The following is a 21,060-nucleotide window of genomic DNA, read 5'->3' on the forward strand; positions in this document are numbered from 1 at the left end:
CCCATTCATCTGTCTCATTCCTCCAAGGAGAATGAGGCTGCACCAGGAAGTTAATTAACATGGACAGGACCACCCAGTGCACCCATGTCAGAACCTGGTGTGGGACCTGGCACCCCACACCACCCATCCCAGCCCTCCTCCCTGAAGAGGATGCTCACTTTTCTCCACACCACTGCAACCTTATTAAGGCTGTGTATGTACAGGTCCCTGCAGAGCCTGCCATCCCCCCAGAGAAGGCAGCAGACAGCTGAGAGCCCTACAATTAGCGGCAGAAAAGGGAAAGGGGTGTGTGTGTGTGGGGGGGTGAAGATTAAAATACATTAACTGCATCAAACCCTTGTGCGTTTGCCAGCTCTCACAAAGGCTTTCGGAGACAAATTCTACCAGAGGTTTTTAATAAATGGCATCAAAACCAGCTATTCACTGCCAGTCTCTTTAAAGCCACGCCAAAAAACACATTCAAATCTGATTAAGCGTCAAGGAGGTCTGCTTTTACTTTAGTGCAAGGGGGGGGGGGGAGAAGAGAAGCAGACCTGTTCTGCTGCCATCACCCAAAACCCACCCCATGTGGCCAGCAGAGCAGGAGGGGAGGGATGGACAGCCCTGCACTACCCTCTTGCTCGCACTGCTGCCAGGAGTGGAAGCGCGGCCACGGAGGTGCCGGGCTCGGCGCCGCGGGAGCAGCAGGGCAGGAGCTGACGAGCCATCCCCCTCCACACAAGTCCATCCCCCAGCAGCCAAACTATATAAATCCCAAGGATAAACTCCAAAGTGTTTATGTTTTACCACTTCTCTGGTTTGCAATGCTTGGCAGGCGGCTCCGACTCACTGCCAGTTTCTCCCTAGTTTACTTTTTGAACAAGTTGAAAGGACTGGAAACCGCGTTCCTGAGCGAGTATGTATGGATATGCTCGTGTGTATGCCCACAGGCACACGCACACGTATATATAAAACACTCTAGGACAAATTACTGGCCATAAACACTGCCTTGAACTGCTTACTTTAGCAGGACTGTGGGCCAGCCCCCACCTGGGGCTAACTGGTGTAAGGCTGGATGAACTCATTTAACCAACTGACCTGTTTCAGACAGGTATAAGTCCGAAAATACAGTAACTGTGGTCTGACTCAGCCCCCCGAGAGAGAAAATTTGTCCAGATACTTCCCAGGCTGTTCTCAGGCATCCCAAAAGCTGTGCTCTCCCATCTGCCCCAAGAGCCAGTCCTCACAATTCATAGCTGGGGTCTGCACATCAAACAGGACTGTCCAATATGTCAACAACTGCCAAGTTCATCTGGCACTTGAGCCCTAAGTCAAGTGATGGTTTAGATTTTAGCTGTGGTGGCAGCAGGTCTATTTAAGATAAACTAGGAACTCTATACAGAACATTTGTCAAAAGTTTAATCAGAAATTAAACATGGTAGAGGGGGAGAGAGAGGAGCTGGCGGGAACAGAGGCATTATTTGGGAATATTTACACTAACAGGAGGTCAGACAGTAGCTACCACACTGCACCCTACACTGTGGCCAGGTCTGCACCCCAGCATCCACAGGTGCTGAGCACACCAGCTCAGCAGTGATGGGTATCATGTCCCAGAGAAGAGTGGTGGCTAAAAGGTGGGTTATGGTGTGATTACTCCATCATCCATCGAAACATGCACTCCTGGTCCATGCAAAACTCTGGTGCTATCATCACCAAAAGGCTACGAGTAACCCTGGAAAGGGCATCTGTCACTGTACTCTCCTCTCTGCTCATCTCACATCCTGGAAGCAAGAAGCATCCTAGGAGCTGTTGATACCAGCACTTCAGCAGAGAGAAACACAGCCCTGGTCACAGACAGGGGGTCTGGATAGCACTGAGAGCAAAGACAGACTCTCCTCCGTGTCCTCCCTGTACATCTCAATATAAGACATTCCTACAGCCGAGTGCTTATCTAGGACTTCACCTTCTGTTCTTAACATAAACTAACTTGGTGTTTGATTTGCTGCCAGAAAAAGTGACAGTGCAAAGGCTTGAAAACCATGGAAAAGAAATAACTAAATACCATCTTTGTAACTACGGACTCATTACGTCCCGCCAGAGTTTAGCTTTGTCCCAAGAACAACGCTGCCTTCTCCCTGTCCCAGAACACCCTCTCCTACTTTTACCACAGAAGCTTCCCAGTGGATGTCTCTTTGATCAAGGTTGCAAAAGCAGCTGAGTGTTCATAGCTGCCCCAGAAAGAGCACAGAAAGGTGCCAAAAATGTTCACAGGCACACAGGGCATGATGAGCCCATCTCTTTCCTAATCCCACCCATCTGACCCATCAAATGTGGACAAAACACTGGAGCAAGGACCTTCCTTGCATTACTGCTGCAGGACATTGCACATCTGATTTAAATTAAAACAGACCCAAGAATTGTCTTTTAGAAGTTTGTGAGCTCCACAATGGTGGGACTTACAAATTCATCAGCTGGGCAGCACTCTCATCTTTGGAGCAGATAAACCCCGCAGGCTGGGAGGAGGATGGATCCACAAAACCTCCCTGGGCTCTGAAACAGCTCCATAGGATCAAGCCTTTAGCAGGGACTCCGGGGTAGGACACTTTTGTGATTAGGACAACAGCATTAAGGCCTCAACAGAAGCATCTTTAACCAAGATGGAGAATTCTTTGATCTCTAAACCTACTCAACCAAAAGGAGCTTTGCAAACTTGTCCAGTTCTGTAACAGCAGGCAGTCTTTCAGCTGGACATCTTTAACCCAGATGTCCACGTGCCAACCACCAGGAGAAACCACCAGCCTTTGCTGCAGCTCCAACCCACCATGAGCCCAGCTGTAAAGACCCCTCATTTTGCATCCTCCAGCAGATCACTGAAGGTAAAGCCAACATTCAAGCTGGTTACATTAAAATACCTGAAGTTTGGAGACAGGCAGACCCCCAGGTGGAAATTCAAACTCTAGAAACCAGCAAAACCCAGGCATAACACCTTCCCTTCTCATAACTGTGGCATGAAGAGCCTTCCAACACCTGCAAGGAAGAGGAGGGAGAGGAGGACTCCACAGCTACCACAGTAGTTGGGAACCCAAGCACTCAGCTCTGCTCCCTCTGGCAGCTGCTGCTCACAGGCATCTCTCAGATTTCACACTGCAGCCCAGACAGAAGTCACAGTTGTCATATGCAAAGTTGTGCCATTCGGAAAAAATTAGCTCACTCTTCCCAGGAGTGGCAGTCGTTTGCCTTTCACGGAGCGTTAGCCAGGGTGGAAACCACCATGGAACAGCAGCCACCTGCAGGACCTAACCCTGAGGATGCTGCACTGGCACTGCTGTGCAACAGGATGGGGTCCAGTAACACAGGGGTAACGTGGGGAGCACTTTTTCACATCACTGTGGCTCCTCTGTCTCCTCCACAGGCTTTTCCTAGTCTTTGTGGAAACCTCGAAGCAGGGCAAGGAATGGCTCTGCAGAGGGAAACGCTCACCCCATCCATACCCTGAGCAAGAACCACCAGTGGGATGTGGCTGGACACTGTACATAAAGAACTCACCCCACACCTGGCTGTCAAAACCTCAAGTGACCTCCTAGTACCCGAGGCTGATATTCTGGGCAGCCTCTGTTAGGAGCAACGTGATGGAAAGTCAATCCACGCAGCTTCCTGAAGGCACCAGCCACATCCCCTTGCATCCTAGCCAGAGAGTGGCTGTGGCAGACAGCAGCTTGGCTCCTCACTGCTCTTGTACTCCATGCTCAGCTCCAGGACTCCTTCTCTAGCCAGACTAACCCCACTTCAAATCTCTGTTTGGGCAGCTCTGCCTTTGGGCAGGCAGGAGCTCTGCAAAACCAAATGGGAGTGAATGCAGGGATATTTATGGGACTCAGCAGATGTAGATGAGGTAAACTGAAATTCTCAGTGCAAGTTGTATTCACTAGGTTAACGTGACCCAAATATATATATATATTTTTTTTTTAATTTCCAAACCACAGCGGAAAGTTATTTTAAACTAAAGTGATTCCAAGCTCTTTAGTGATTAAACGGACTGCAGCTCCAGCTCCTAGTGGAAAAACCATTTGTTTTTCCACTGTGTGAAAGCCATAACTAGCAATGAATAATAATTGCCGCACCAAGTGTTATTTATAAGCCATTCTCAGTCACATTTCCGTGCCTCGAAACAGCAGCTTTCTAAACATGAACTTAAAATCGGTCAATATTTGTAATGCAGACAACACCCACGGGAGGAAGGTGTCGGTGCGCTCGGGCGGTGGGAAGCGGAGGTTAGTAAAATCTCCCCAAGCTTTCCGGCTTCTAGATCAATTCCCCCAGCCGGCTGATGCTGACAATTGCTCAGTCCCTGACCTTGCAGTTGGAAAGGAGATGGGCTCATGAACTCATTTGCACATGACAATGCTCCAGCAAAGTGAATCATCTGCCTCCGATAGTAACGGAGAGTACGGCGCGCCCCAGCCCTCCCGGGCTCCATTCAACCAGCACAGGGCTGGCCTTTTGTGCTGCCAGTGCAAGAAAGACTCTGCTGAAGATGTGTGCAATTAAACCCACTTTTCTTGTTGCTCTTTTGATTCAGCGGCTCAATGAGAGGCACCCTAGGCAGGTGTTGTCACACACAGATAAAATGTGCCTTTTCAGAGCACTGGCAGACAAAAAGAAAGAGGGTAAGGCTGAATCAATTGCCATTTCTCCCTTGCAAAATAGGGAATCCGGGCTTCCAGTGAGTCAATGAGCAGAGCTGCTACGAGTTTCCATCCTCCCTCCTCCCCAGAGCTATTCTTTTTTGTGACCACAGGCAAAGGTGCTGCTGTTGAGCAAGACCTTGGCAGCGATGAAGGAGGCAGGCGACGGCTGTCCAGGACGATGCTGTCCCAGCAGAATGCAGCCGCGCTTCTTCTGCTGAATTACAGCCCTCCTCCCTGTCCCCACCACGCTCCTGTCCCTGCCTGGTCATTACCAGCCTGGAAAAGCACCTCTGCTTTCACAGAGCTAACAAAGACCATTAATAGCCCCCAGGAAGGAGCCGTGCCTGCAGCTGAGCTGCTGCCAGAGGAGGGAAAACAAAGGGATACGGATGAGTTGGGGAGGATGTATTGGGGAGGATGTACCGTGTCTGCAAGTGTCCCCGCACATACCTACAGCCTCAGACACCAACTACCACAGGTTTACGACAAATATTCTTCTATCATCTCTCCGGGTAGGCCAGGGAAGAAGCAAGAGCTGCAGCTGTAAACAGAGGAGATGCAGTGGGGCTGTTTGTGCTGGAGGGAGCCGTAAGCTCCTCCGAGCAGCTGAGTAAGCTGGAGGGACGCTCTCTCTGCCATCTGCTCTGATCCCACAACACCTCCTGCAAATGAAGAGTCAATCCACTGGTTTCTATCCCTGTTAACCTCTAATCAGCCAAGAGGACTGGCCTCTGCCTTGCTCTTTATCCGAGCCAGCTAATGCGTGAAGCACACCGCGCTTCCCATCTGCTCCAGCATTACTAGAGTTAAAGGACAAAGCCGTTTCCCTGTCCCAAGCATTCACTTACACAGATGCCCTTGTATTAACTCAATTTCCCAGTGATTTCCATTATTACCCTTACGAGATTTCTGGTGTTTGTTTATCTAGGAGCCTGAAATGGAGGTTTTTTCCCTCCCCCTCCCCAGCTCAGGGGGTGGCTGGCCCAAGGGCATGCTCCAGACGACTAGTTCCAATCTGTGACTTTACCAAAAATATTCAAAACTGTTCTCCATTTCCCCCCCAGCCTGGAATGCTCTTTGTTGCCCTCCTAGTCCTGAAAAACCAGGTTCTTTGTGCTTTTGTTGTGAGCCCCAAAGCCAAGATCACCCTTTCCAGCATCACCTTCCACCATCTTCTGATGCCCGCCCGTGAATGGATTTTAATCTACCCAGATGCACAACCCTTGCTCTGAAAACATATGGTTTAGGTAAAGAAAGGAAAAAATACAACCGGTTTTAAAGCTCAGTCTGATTTCCTCAGCTGAGGTGCTGCCTTGCAAGCTGAATTCCTCAGCTAGGAGGTCAGATCCAACTCAAACTAATCCAAAAATGCCAGCTTTGCAGCCACATAAACAACAGAAAGGGCTTGAAGTGAGGATGAGTTCACCACATCTTTGCTAACATGTGCTGTCTATGTAATAACTAGTGGCAAAACGCTGTCAAGTCTCTGCTCTTTACTGCCACAGTATAACTAACTGCAATCTTGAATACAAAGAGTTTTCTGAAAAGCATGAGAAATTAAAAAGATGAGGATGTGTAGTGGGTTCTTTAGTAGAAGTGGTGAATGCACCATTTCTACGTTAAGGGAGAAAAAGCAACACATCTCTTTGACCGTCCTCAATGCATCCATGAGTTCAAGAGGGGCCATATCCGAACAAGGAGCAACATGGTTACATTCCTTGGTACAGCTCAGGTGTTTGCTCAACAGATGCAGGGTTGTTTTCCAGCATGAAAGAAAATATCCACAGGGAGGAAATTCACTTTTGCTGGAGTTTCCGGGCTCGTGCGTGCCATCAGTTGAGGCTGCCACAGAGCAGACCCAGCCTCGTGCTGTCACCACCTCGGCTGCCTCAAGGAATCCGATGGGAGATGCCAAAACTCACACACGAGGCTCAGCTGGGGTCATCTCCTGACTTCAATGGAGCCACCCAGATTTCCAACAGCTGAGCTGCTAGTACATGAAAGGGTTTTAATTAGGAAATGCCTCTTATCCCTCCATGCAAGTGTCACCACGATGGGATCACTGAACTTCATCACAGTCAAAGGCAGATGGAGCAGCGCTCTTCCCTTCATCATCTTTTTTTATGTGGTGACTCACAGAACTCTTAGCCACACAAAAACACAATCCCACCCCCTAAAAGCGAATTGCCTCCCATGCTGGAGCCCTTAACCTGTTGTTCCTGGCCTAAGGGCTCCTCCCTGGGTACCCTCTGGTTATGGAAGAAGTTGCTCCAGAGCCATGAACATCCTTTTCTCTCAGCATATTTGCTCCCCTGCCTGACCTGCTTTTCCGAGACACAACCTCCCTCCTGCACTGGCAGCTTTTCCAGGTCCTAGCCTGAGGCTGGGGAGCAGCTTAGGATTTTGCCTCCAAATATTCAATGAAAAATTGCATTCAAAGCATATCTTGCCGTTTAAAGCTGCCTCAGGAGCAGGCCATCTTCAGACCGAAACACAAACTCAATTTACCAATATCATAAATCAAAAGCAAAACCGAGCCTGAGAACCTCCTGACTTGCCTTCTTCCCACATTTTGGTTTTGCATGGGGCAGGACCAGCAGACAGCTTAACAAGGACCAAAATCAAACCAGGGCACTGTGCAGCAACGGAGGGAAGCAGGACACCACCCTGATCCTCCCTGAGACACCAGACCTTAAAATAGCAGCTCTACAATTTATAGGGAACTTATTAGTTATAATTTTCCTGGCCCTCAGAAGCCTTCCGAGGGAATGAGGCAGCCTAGATTCAATACAAAAATCTGCTCCAAATTCTTCCCCCCAAAAAATGCTTTTTTCGCTAAGAATAGATCTTTCATTTTTAAGGGAGGATAAAGTCTGACTTTCTAAGTTACTGGTAATGTTGTTAAATGAACACTGTATTTACAAAGCATTTCAGTAGCATTTGTGGCCACGGTCTCAACAACAAATTTGCTGAAAAGGTCAATTAACTTCCTTCCGAGAACCTTGTTTTTAAGATAGAAAAGGGCTCTGCATTGAAATTGCTCCCCCAAAGCGGAAAAAAAAAATTAAGATGACACCATTTTGCCATTTCTGCTCTCCACCCCCATTCAGGAGCTGGGCACAGACCCCAGGAGCAGGGACCAGGATGACCCCCTCTCCTTCTGACTTTTGCAGCCCTCATTTAGAATAAACCCACCTTTTTATATATATATTGAATTTCACTAAGGAGACCACAGACATACACTTAATATTGAAGAAATATTATTATACTCAAAGAGCTCAGCTCACTTCAGTAACTTCATGAAAACTTAGTGGTTTCCTCCCCGCCCTCTGGCCCCCAAACCAATAAAGCTTACATTTTGGAGCTTATTAGGGCTGCTCCATATAGGGAAATTATCTACTCACGGCAGAATAAATTATTCAGCAATTGCTATTCCAGATCAGCCTCCTCTGTTGACATTTTATTCCAGAATAATTTTTGGAAACTCTGTGAGTGTATTTCTAAAGAAAGGGACTTCAATTCCAGAACAGTGAGTCATCCAAATACCTGCTGCACACCAGCCCTTGGTGACAGCTCTGACCAGAGCCATCCCAGAAGAGGAGGTGAGGGGTACTGTGAAGTTTGGGAAGATTGACTGCTGTATTTCAACATCTAGTGAAACCTGAAGTGGAGGAAAGCACAGAACTTGATTTCATGTGGAAAAAAGTGTTTTTCCAGCTTGCTTTTAAACTCATAAGTTGCAAAAGAGGCTGGAGGACTTTGCATCACAAGGTGTAAGATCTGCCCCACCACTCTGGGGAAAGCAAGTGATTCCTGTCCCTGGAATCTCTGCACAGAGCTGGGAAATGGTAAGGTACATGGGGGCCTCCAACAGGACTACACTTTGGAGGGGGGAAACACTTTTTAGTAGAAGTGGTGAGTAGAGCAGCAGAGTTGTCATGTTTTGCTCCCCACATTTCCATCTTGGCTCTGTGCTCCTCCCGCACCAGAGTCCCCCATCCCATGCTGGTTCCTCGCAGGAGAGATGCCACTGCTTACACACATCCCTGGAGGGTCACAGGGCTTTCCATCCCTCATGCAGGTGAAGTGTGCTGAGAACTGTGTCTGAGAAGCACCAACTCTGACAGTGGAGAGACCTGCAGAGCATCCAGGTGTGCTATGGCAGCTCCCAAGCCCAACTCAACCTGCTGGTGGATGAGTTTTATGCCTCTTCCACAGGGACCAGGGTTTTTTTGGGTATCCTCCAGTCCCACTAAACTACACATCACATCCAACATTCCTCAAGACAGCTAAAGAGTCAGCTCCACGGAGCCCAAAGGCTACGCCTGAGCAGCTGGACTTGTTGCAATCTCCTGGGTATGGCCCCACAAATGGTTCCCTGACATAAACACTTCCTCACAGGAAGCTCAACACACTTCAGAGGGCAACAGCAGGGCAGCGTGTTCAGGCACTGTAAGGAAAATCAAAGAGGGATAAGAACAACCCAAGTGATGCAACCACATTAAAGCCCTCAGTTGCCAGTATCTCCTCTCTGGTGAGACCCTGCAGCGAAGTCCTGGGTCACGGCTGATGAGCAGTCAAATTACCCGATTCTCCATGACCAAAACCCTCTGCAGAACAGTCAACACGCTTTAAATAACACTTAAAAAACCCTTTTGATCACATCAGTCTTCACATGACCCTTCTGCGAAGTCAGGAAGGCAGCGGGAGGTCTGCAGAGCAGAGACTTCCCCAACAGCCCTCCTTGCTTGAAAGGAATGTGGTTGGGAGACAGATGCCTGACAAAGATGCTCTGCTCTCCTGCATCAACAGTTTTCACCATCTTTAGCACGCAGGCATTTCAGGAAAAGCAGATTCCCCTGTAGTGATGCTAACACTCTCAGCACTACCTTTTCTCCCTCTGGACAACCGTTGTCTCCATCATCTCCCAGTCACACATCACCAACCTCTGCTTTAGCAAGGACCATGCAACTGGAAAGCTGTCACGAAAGATCCACCACACACAGGAAAACAAAAGCCCTCCTGCTTCTCAAGTTCAAGATGACTCCACAGCTTCACAGCCTCCAGAAACACAAAGGGCCACAAAAGCTGAGACCCAGGGAGATGGGAACCATCTCTCTGCTTGGTCAGCAGTGGTGTACAGGCTGCCTCTGCAAAACTCATGTTTCTCATTAAAACTTCACAGATTTTTTTTTTTTTCTGGAAAAACATTGTTATTCAATCCACAGCCTAGACTGCAGGCTCCTCCGTTTGCTTTTGATGCAGTGCAAACATCCAAAATGACACCGTGTAATGACAAGATCTGTCATCAGGATGGCTGGGGCTACAGTAGAAATAAAAACAAGGGAGAGAGCCTTTCCTTCTCCCTGGAATTCATCACAATTAAAACAAAAGGAAACCTATATTGTGCAATTAATGCTACATATACAGGATCGAAGGGAAAGGGGGAAAGTGTGATGTGAGACATTTAGTGGAGGTTTTCTCCCATTATGTGCCATGAGGCCCTTCTGGAGGTAGATGGAGAGTCTCCAGCTCCTCTAACCACAGATTTATTTCAGTAATTAATTCCCTTTACAAAAAGGGGAAAAGGAAAGAGAAAGGGAAAGCAATATCCCAGACAACTATCTGCTGGCTGGCTGAAATAAAACCTGAAAGCCTCACTTGGGTGAAATCCCTCTCCTGCATCCTCCTGCAGCTCCCATCCTCTGTGGGACAAGACAGGCACAGCTCCCTGGCAGCAGACACCGCACGTGCCAAAGGGTTATCAGCACATTTATCTCAATTTGGAACTGGAAGCAACCAAAAACCAAAAATGCAGTGAGCTCAGCATAATGGGAATGAAACAAAGTAAAAAGCAGAACCAGATGAGCGACTACGAGTTGAGTCCTCCCTTCCCTTTGAAAAGGGAAGCCAGTAACTTGAGAGAAGGTGGTTTTACCCACAATCTCAGCAAAGGGTTTTAGGAGTCGCCCTAATTACCACATAACTCAAGTATTACAGAGTACTCCCACTTTAAAATGGGAAAGCATTGTGGTGAAATCTTCCCCTGACCCTTGAAACGGAGTCCACAGACACCCCTGGAAAAGGAGGACCAGCCACACACTGTGGGTGGCACATTCTGGCTTGGAGGGGTCTCTCTCCTGGTCAGATGGCAGAGTGCACCTGGGGAGCTGCAACCTGCTACCTCCCCTGCTCTGCGCTGAGCAGGAGCAGAGTCCCTCTCCACCTGTCTGGGAAAACGAAGCAGAGGAGTTCGGCAGCCAAGACAATGGCCAGGGTTCAGCAGCTGGGAAGCACTGAGCAAGGATGCAAGGAACCCATGCTCCACTGCTGTCCCCCCAGCAAGGAAACCTCCAGTTCTGCCTTCCACCCAGGCAACCTTCTGGGGCTCAACTGGGAATATCTGCCAGGTCTTGGGTAAACCCCCGTCTGGAAAGCTTTTGCTTTCCAGAAACCACTGACTAAACGTGGTGGTGCATCACTGCAAAACAAATTGCTGTCATGAGAGGGGTCAGGGCTGATGCTGGGAAAGATGCCCTTGCCAGGATGACACCTGAAAATGGATCCATGCAGGTGGGTTCTGTACTGCCCCGATGGTGGGTGCCGCTAACCCCGCTTCCACGGCTGCTTAGCAACTACCACAGTTTGCTGCACTGACAGTGTGTCAAGCATTACATACCCTCAACACCTGGGTTTTGCAGATGAGGAACAGCGCTGGACTCCTGCAAGTTCCTGCCAGGATGCAGACCTGCAGTGCACACCGCTGCACAACCACTACCAAACCACTTGCGGTGGAAAAGCCCCAGCCTGTGGAGTCACGTGGCTACCACAGGCACTTCAAGAGGATGCACCACCAACGTGTAGAAATTAAACTTGGTTCTCTTTCCAAAGCTCCTGACCTTTTAAGCAGATACAATCGTTCTTGTCATGGCTCAGGACTTTTGAGTCCTTGGGTTTACTTGTTCGGTGATGTTAACGTCATCCTGATGCATACACAGCCAGACTCCATCATCATCTCCACATTCACACAGAAGGGGTGTGTACAACACTTAGGGCCAGGCCACCTCCAAAACAAACACAGCATCACCTCGGGTGGGAGTCTGAAGGAAGCAGCTGTGGGTTCCTGGTATATAAAGAGGGCTGAGACCTGACCAGCACCATACATCAAACGATGATGTTCGTCCGGAAGAGCAACACTGGGATTGCCCAGTGATGCGCAGGGAAGATGAGTCAGTCCAGTTGTGCTGGGTTTCAAATTCAGCCAGAGCTAAAGGAGATAAGAGCCTCAAAGCTCCAAGCAAGATCAGCCTAATTCCCCCTGAGCCCTTGCTCACAAGACCTACCTGCATAAGTTTACATCCAACTCTTGGGCTCACGGGGAATGGTCACACTTTTACCGCCTCTGATACCAACGCACTCGCCTCAACGGCAAACAGTCCTTCAACAACACACATGCCATATTAAAATGATTCCAACCATCAGCAGCCTCTCTCTGAAGAGCAATTGTCATTACTTATTAATTTGCTTCCTCAAGATAAACAAGAAATTTATCAAAATCTGAAACAGACGAGGAGCATACAGGGCAGCAGAGGGACAGGGGATTGCCACTTGTCTTTAAAAAACAAATACTTCTACGCTAGATTACACTTTCCACTTGCTGTTTCCCCCAGGAGCCAGTTTCCACAATGCGTATTTCCACTGGAGGAGATGGAAACTCCCCAGACTTCTATGTTAGGTTGAGGGCTCAGTCCTCTTTGAAGGCAGGAAGCACCACATTTCGGACTCAGCAGGTGAAATATAAATAAAAATAGGCATTTTGAAATAAAAGCTAAGTGCATCTTAGTGACGAGCACATGCGTCTACAGGGTCTCACAGATCATGACCGTGACATCTTGCAGAGGAGGCGTATTCCTTTAAAATCAATTCACTTCCTTCTTTAGGGAAACTGCTCCGTTAAACCTAGAGATGAGCTCAGCACGGATGGACAGATAAACACTTCCCAGGAGAGCTGAATGTAGAGTCTCACTCCACCCAGCCAACAAGTAGGTGACACTCGTGGGTGGAACCGGCAGAACAAAACTCTTCAGTACAGTTTCCTGCATCATCTACAGTGAGGAGAAAGGGCTGGAAGGACAATGAGGAGCAGAGTTCCCATCATGCTCACAATGTGCATTTGCAAAAGCGAAACATCATCTGTGGATCTTCCACCCAGGGAACAGCCACTCCAACAGCCTTGCTTCACACATCCCCCCTTGTTCCCGTAGTCATGAGGAAAGGATTAAAAATTGCTGTTTCCAGTCCAATAAGAGTTAGCAATCACATCAGTACACAGGGCCAAAGGAGAAGCAAATTACATCCATAGCATATCCAGCATTTGGGCAGGCAGGAGGGCGTGGGAGATAAAAGGGAAGGAAAATGCACAGTAGATATTCGGGACACCTAAAATACAAGTGGTAAGTCCATAGTCATGGTTGCCTTCAGTCCTGGTGGATTGCTAAAAATCAATCTGATTTTTAAGTGAGCAGTGCAGAACAACAGCACTAAGGGCATCTCTGGGGCAGTCACAATCACTCCACCATATGGGATGTCTAGGATGCCACAAAACCCTTACTCCTCAGCCTTCCCCTTAACGAAGGTGTGAAACCCCACATCAGCATCCTCACCATCTCCCACCACGTTACTGTAAAAACCACAGCTTTGAGAACTCTGTGCCACCAAGAGATATTGCTGGATTCGGGCAACAGGTATGAAATGTGTTGGGGTGAGACACCACCAGACCCTTAAGTCTGAGTAAACTAAACTAAAAAGAAAGGAAAACCAAACCCACTGCAATATCAAACCCACTGCAGACTCTGTTGAGCTCAGCTAATCCCCACTGTTGTCCCATTCTCCTACTGTTTTCTTGACCACACCAGCCATGGGGCTGCCCTGGGAACGCCTTTGCAATCCTCACGCCAAACACTTGGGAAACACTATCCCAGTTCAACACCCCTGGAAGATGTGGTGACTGAAGGGTCACCAGCTGACATCTCCAGGCTCTCCTGCAGCAAGTCGACAGCCAAAACAGCACGGTGGAGACTGGCACAAGTGACAAAGTCAACATCAGGTAGTCCAGTCTCTTGTTACCCTCCACCTTCCAGTCCATTGTTCACCCAGCTCCTCCACACCTGGGGTGGGCTGTGGACATCACCCAGTCTCCAAGGCAGATGCTGTTGAACCCAGCTACTGCCACTGAAGATACCAATTAAACTCACCTTGAAATCTTTGGCTTCCTGCATCTGTGCCGGCTGGACAGTTAAGCTGACACCTTTGCACATTCTCTTTGTCTGGAGCCAACAGATCAATCTGCCTCAAACACAGGAGATCTCTTTTTAACACTCCAAAGCTAATAAAAAAAAATCCCCTCTGGTGAAAGGAAAACACTGGATCAGAGAAGTTTTATTAGCCCTTAACCACGCAAAGTTGGGAGCTCGTCCCCTGTTTAATTCTAATACTCCAACTCTGTTAAACATTAACTGTATAAATAATCAAATAACTTCATATGACAGAACCATTCTTCCAATATGGGGCATATATATAACCCAGAGGGTAATGAAGGGTGTAGTCTTCTGGTCTGAAGGATTTCCAGCACTCTCCAAAGAGCAGAACAAAGGCAGTCCCTTCCCCCTCCTCTGCCTTCAAAGCAAAAGCTTTGATTCGCTCAGCGAGACCACATCAAGCCAGAGCACAGGCACGCGAGTGGTATGTATCTCATCATTCCTCCCCGCTCCAGAGACACACGTGAAACCATCAGCCACTGTGTGGTCTCAGCCCTGTCAAACAACCTGCATCCCCTCCTAAAATACCCAACTCTTCCTGGCCCCACTGGCTGGCAACCTCTGAGCATCCTTCTCACCTTCGCTCGGCGTTGCTGGGGACGTGGTGTGGCACCAACCCACCCAGTGCACATCAGTCCCAGACACAGATCCTTCCACTAAACCCTGCCGTTGCTTCTCCAAGGTGAGCATTTTCCCAGCAAGCAGCACTTGGATGAGACAGGAGCTCCAGCTCTCCAAAAGCCTGTGGTCTTCCACCTGGCTTGCAGAGGTCGCAGACTCAACGCCACTGAAAACATCCATGGCTTTCATTCCTTATAACAAGGATCACAACTGCCTGGCACCTTTGAAATGAAGCTCTTGCCCTCTTTGGGCTTTAGTTTCCCTGACTGCAAAGCTGGGATAATGTCCCTTCTGGGCCTCACAGAGGTATTTTAAGGAGCAGGCTGAAGTTTGGCTCCTTAGGAAATGACTGGTGCATTTACAAAATGCTGCAGAGGAAAAGATCTATAAAGGAAAAAAGCCTGTTTGAAAGAAGTTAAAAATGAAAAGCTGCATTAAAAATATATAAATCTGAAGCTGACCATTCCCCTCTTCCAAGGTCAAGCTAAGGTAATTTTTTGGCATATGTAATCATCTGATGTCCAGGACTTCCTTGGTTTAGACTGATGCTCTCACTTTCATGCTGACTGAAAAGCTTCAAGTGATGTTTGATAATCAAAGCAGCAGGAGCCAAATGGAGAAACATTTGACCCACAGCCCTGCCTAAAACTGCACTTTCAGTACTTCTGGAGCTGACTTCGGAAAATCAGTATTGGCTCTGCCAGAACCCAAGAGAGCCATTGTGCATTAATTATTGCTCTCGCTCTGCAGACAGACATACAAAAGATAGAGACAATTGTGAGGTTTGTTCAGAGCAAGGGATCCAGCACCAGGCCTCAGCACAAGTATTTTCTCCTTAAAGTGTTATTCAACCACCCAGATCCTGAAGAAAGCCCTTGACTGAAGGCCCTTTACCTACACTGCACATGGACTCACCATGAGCCCTGTGGTTTTTGTCCACACTGATAAGTTCAGCTTCAGCACACAGCACCTGAGCTGTACAAAAAATGACCTCTCCCAAGCACAGCCATCACACCAAGACCTCACATTGTTGAAGAAGTCAGCAGGACTCCTCCCTGTCAGCTGCATGGCCAAGGGAAGACCCACCTGCCCCACTGCACACCCAGCTGTATGGATGAGCGGGGCTGTGTACGGTCCATCATTGCCACCTGTATAAAATTTAGACCAAAATTGTACTGTGCTGGTATGGGGACCTGTTTCAGCAGCAAATTCCCCTGCTTCCCCAGCAGAGGACCCTGATTTATCTCCTCCTCCTACCGACAGGTCAGAGTGCAGCTGGGATCTGTAAGCACAGAGAAAGGCTCTTGGTTTCTAGCACATCAGCCGTGGGGCGGGGGAAAACAGGTGCTGCATTCCTGGGAAAAGGCTTTTTCTGGTCAGCCCTTTGTTTTCAGTTTGCTCCTCTTAGCACCCCCAAGACTGGTCACACAGCATGTACGAGAACATGAGACACCCCTCAGAGGTCCCCAACCTACCAGCACTGCCTGGAGTAGCTCAGGCTTAAGCCCAGCTCTTTGCAGACACAGCCCATCCCACGTGCACAGAATTTAAGTGTACACAGAGTGAATATGAAAGGGAGAAGGGTCCCTTGGGACTTGGCCCCTTCAGAAAGCCACATTGGGAAGGCTTAGCATGACTTGACAGAATCCACAACCAGCTTAGAGCAGTAATTCAGATGTCATTAAAGTACTGGTGCAGCACTAAAGGAAGGACCCTCTGTGAGCACTGGACATGAGTGTCCCAGTCCTTCCTGGCTCCCTCACCCACGCTGACACACTTCACAGGCACGCTGCCCACGCCAAGAACAAGCAGCCTGCTCCAGGGCCGATTCCTGTTACACCTCCCATCCTCATTTAAAACGGGAGATAGCTGGTTTCCCTGTCATTAATGGTGCAATGCCAGCCACACTGAACAGGCTTCATCTAAAACACAGCCCACTGCCTTTCCAAGCCAAGGGGAAGATGTTCTCCCAGTCTGCAGACAGTAACTTCAGAAACCCTTAAAGCCAAGCGCTTGGTCTTGCTTTCTTTGATGAAGCAAAGGCAGAGAAAGCACCATAGCTCCCTGATGGCTGCTTTTTCTGCCAGCTCCTTCAGCGAGATGGAGCTGCTAACAGAGCTCTTCCATCTCTGCAGCAAAGTCTTCTAAACAAGTCACACCAGACAGGGACATGGAGATGCCAGGGATGCTCCTGAAGAACTACAATCATTGACGGAAGTCATTGTTGAACAGATTTCCTATCAGAAAGGTTAAATCTAGAAGATCATTCCCCTAAACACACATCCCAAATGGAATGATAGGTTTTAAGGTCAAAAAAAAAGAAGTAAATTCAGCCAAATGACTGTGTCCCAGCCTGTGGTGCCACAACTGATGAACCCAACAGAGCAGCACAACCCTCCTGTCCCATCCCTCTCCATTCCTGCAGTAAAAGCACAGAGAACCCAGAAAAAACAGATAAGGGTCCTTCTGAGGAGGAACAACCCCATTCCTCGTGGAGCTGATGGAAAAGCCCTGCCAGGATTACGTCCAATGGCAAGAGAGCTCACAGAAAGGGCTCTGGGCAAACATCCCATGAAAAGCTTTCATTGCATGTACGCTCTCCCCAAGACATCCACCATCACTCCCCCTGGAGACAGGGCACTCAGGTCACAGACCAGGTGGAAGGTGCAAGGCAGAGTCATCAGCATCACACTGCACACCTCGCAGATGCGGGAACCTGGGGACTGGAGGCACACAAGGCAGCCGGGATGCCATGGCAGACCTGCTGCCACCAACATCCCCCTCCACCAGCCACCCGCTGCTCCAGCACCACCAACAACAGGCTGTCCAGACCTGGGAGGAAACGCCAAGAACCGCAGCAGGAGAAGGGTGGATGCAGAGATGGGAGAACCAAGGGCTCTTCACTTCCCACACAGCCATGGAACTGCAGCCAGAGAGCCCCTTTTTGGACTTGCGGTTCCTCACGCTGGTGGAAAATTCAAAGCTGAGTTTTACTCCTGACTTGTAAATTCTGAGGAGGAGGAGGAAAAGGAATAAAAAAAAAAAAAAAAAAAAAAGCCAGGCCATCTGCTCCAGGGCCCCGCAGCAGAGAGGAGGGCTGCACATGGTGATTCTCCAGGCAGAGCCCTGGTACAACTTTCAGGTTGACTTGGCCATTTGATTTTTTTAGTGCAGTTTTGGACCCAGATGTTTCATAACACACGCTATCGAGTGCGTACATGCGAGGAAACTAACTCTGATTTGAATATCCCTGAGAGCACATTGCTCTTATTAAACACACTCTGCAGAGCTATTGCTCCATGCAGCATTAGACAGTACAAGACGTTCTGGTAGACTACAAAAATTGGCCCATAAAAAATAAACACTTCTGTCTTACTAAGGGCATCTGGAAATGACCCAGAGAGCTCATCTATTTTCATTGGTAGAGTTTTTGCACGGCAGAAGAAAGAAAGTGATTGTGAATTTTGAGCAAATGTTCCTCAAGTGCTTAAGGAATCCCTGAAAACACCGGCAAGCACGCCACCCACCCAGCTCCCCACAGGCAGAGCTGGAGGACCACGATGTGGTCCCATTTCATGCAGGCTTTCCCCCACAAACTATTCTTCCTGTTGTCTCTCAGTAAATCACATCCTTGAGGAAAGAAACTTGTCTCAGACACAGGATCCGCCCGCTCCCACAAGCATCCAGCCCCACCACAGCACACACGTGGCAGGGAAAGACAGGCCAAAGGAGCAGCCAGGCCACCCTTTACTGTGATGCTCCTTTTGAGAGAAAGCCATGGTTCTGCAAGGAAAACCCACTAACACCATTTAAAGTTAACACATTGCTACCTTTGCACTCCCCAGGGTTATAAATTTCCACCCTGTCAGCTGGACACGCACCAGTTCAAAGACAAGAAGCGGGTCGATCCTTGGCGTTTAGGGGTGCACAGCTGAAACCTCCCTTTGTGTGCCCGAGGATTGTGGTCATTTCTGGAGCTTCAGCACGAGTGCAACGGTGTCCTGCCACATTGCTGCAGACAGCAGCATGTCTTGCCATGCTGCCACTGTAGCACACCAGCAAGTCAGGAAGCAAGAGGCCCAAGAGCACCACTAACCTGCTCCCTCTGCTGCATAGACCAACCAGGAACCTTCACCCATCAGTGAAAGGGTCCTGAAAGAGCAGGCAGGAATTAAGCACAAAGAGACAGCACCTTCTTTAACAGCCTCTTATCCGAGACACATTGCTGATGACTGGTTTCTCAGGGTTCTCCAAATTCCTCCTCCAAGCTTGGAGGAGCAGAAACAGGAATGGTGGAGTCCCCCATTCCAGATCCTACCCAGGGACTGTTCTGATGACTGCCTGGCTCCTTCCTTCTCAGCAAAACACTCCAAAAATGAACCAAAACAAACTCTAGAGTCATGACACTTCTCAGGAGGCAGACTCCAGGCTCTCCAGCCAGGCCCAACTGCAGACGCCACAGAAGTGTATTTATTTTAAAGACTATTTGAGCTGGAGTTTGTGAGAGGAACGATCCTTTTTTTAGAGAACTTGTGGTTTTTGTAAAAACTGATTTTAGCAACAGTCATATGTCAGGCTCTCTTTAGAGAAACCATCTGCTGATCTCCCAAACGTGGTGCAAGCGTCTCTGCAGCCCTCTGCAAGGACCGCGTGCTGGAGACACAGCAGCCGGTGAAGGGCCATGACTCCAGCTGCACAGTCAGGAAATATCAGAGGGAGACAAACTGACCTGGAGCGTCCCTCTTGCACAACACCATCCCATGCTTCTCCCTGACCCTGGAAAGCCTCCCTCCTCCAGTCACTGTCCCATTTTCTGCCTTTGCCAAGAGTGTCTCTGTACTTCAACGTCCCCTGCCAGGTCCAGTCCCGCCTTCCTGCCCCGCTGTAATCAGGGACAATCTCCCCACTCGGTGTCTGCTCCCCAAGGCAGCTATTAGAGGACAAGTCCCTCTGGTGCCGCTTGCCCCGGGCTAGCATGCCGGGAGCCCCTGCCTGGGGAGGGCCGGCATCCAGCCCTGCCTCCCTGGGGAGCCACGTGGGAAGGAGCTTTGTCCATTATGAAGGCACTTGGGTAATTACCAGCTGCTGGAATCAAAGAAGTCTCTGCTGAGCGCATGCAAATTCCAACTTTTCATGGGTTTGACCACGCAGAGGGATGGCAAAGACGTCTCGGAAAATGGGCACCTCCTCACCCTTTCCCTCACACTGAGCCTCACAGCAAGCTCCAAGAAAAGCTGCTTGGACTTTTTCAGCAGGGCAAGCCCAACGCTTTTCTCTAAGCCTGAAACGGCGGGGCCATTTTACACACTCCCTTCTTTTTCCTCCCCTAACAATCAAACAGTTCAGCACGGAAATTAAAAGCACGGATGGTTAAAACCCTGACAAAGTTACAGGCAAAACTGAAAACGGGGTCTTCTCTCATGAACTGCTGGGCAAAGCTTCGTAATGGCTGGTACCACCAACCCCACCTCCAGTGATCCCCATCCTCAGGCAAGCTGCTTCCAGACACCTGCTCGGCAGCACAACATCGCCCATCTCCGCTCGCGCCTCGCCTCTGCCGGCGCTGAAACTGAAGCAGACTGACAGCGGGATAATTTAGGGGGGGGAAAAAAAAAAAATCACATTTTCTGTATAACTCTCGTACGTGACTATATTTAGCAGATGGAGAAACAAAGTACGTGTGTTCAGTAAATATATATTTTTATAGCTGTAAAATTATGAACACATACGTATGTTCCAAGGAGATCTGAAGTCTATTTTAAGACGCTCTTCACATGCGGATCATTAAAGCCCTACAATGTAGTTCCTTTGCCATATTATAATAAATATGGAAAGCGAATACACACTTCTCAACTCTGGTAGGTCACGAGAGACCTAAAGATGATCTCGTTTCTCTTCTGGTCGCCCTCTTTAGTGCTGTTTCAAAGGGAAATTGGTTTCATATGTGGGCTGACTGTACCTCACAGCATCATTTTGCCTGCAAACCTAATTTAGTGAGCTGCTGAAACACTGTAACATAGGGAAGCAACAATTCCAGACCTCCAAAACCCGTAGGGTCAATGTCTGAAACGAATTCCTCGCCTGACAGGCTGCTAGCCTTGCAAGAGCAGCAAAACTAGCATCTTGCCACCTCTTACATTCAGGAGGCATTAATCACACTTGCATCACTCCAGCTATTGGAATTTCTGATCTGGGCTGATTAATTTCCTCCCCATGCCCATTTCAAGCTGCTCACAAGCTCTGGGATCTGCCTTTGGGGGGAGGGATGCTGAGCTCCTCTTCCTGCTCCCGGTACAGGCCGAAGACAGGAAACAGGACAACTTTCTCCACCTTATTTCCTCAAGACTTCTGCCCCTGGGGAGTCAACAAGGTTTTAATCAGCACCTGGCACAGTATCTATCTGATATGCTAATAAGGCACCTTACCTTAACAAACACCCTCAAGAGCAGACTCAT

The 21,060-nt window shown here is 48.8% G+C and overlaps 1 protein-coding gene across 1 annotated transcript in view; it reads right to left on the bottom strand.

The window, feature by feature from the left end:
* Positions 1–21,060, bottom strand: part of ZSWIM5 (zinc finger SWIM-type containing 5) — a 98,447-nt gene that overhangs the window by 30,760 nt on the left and 46,627 nt on the right.

This window comes from Myiozetetes cayanensis, unplaced genomic scaffold, assembly GCF_022539395.1.
Source record: "Myiozetetes cayanensis isolate MyiCay16 unplaced genomic scaffold, myiCay2020 scf12, whole genome shotgun sequence".
Classification (NCBI taxonomy): domain Eukaryota; kingdom Metazoa; phylum Chordata; class Aves; order Passeriformes; family Tyrannidae; genus Myiozetetes; species Myiozetetes cayanensis.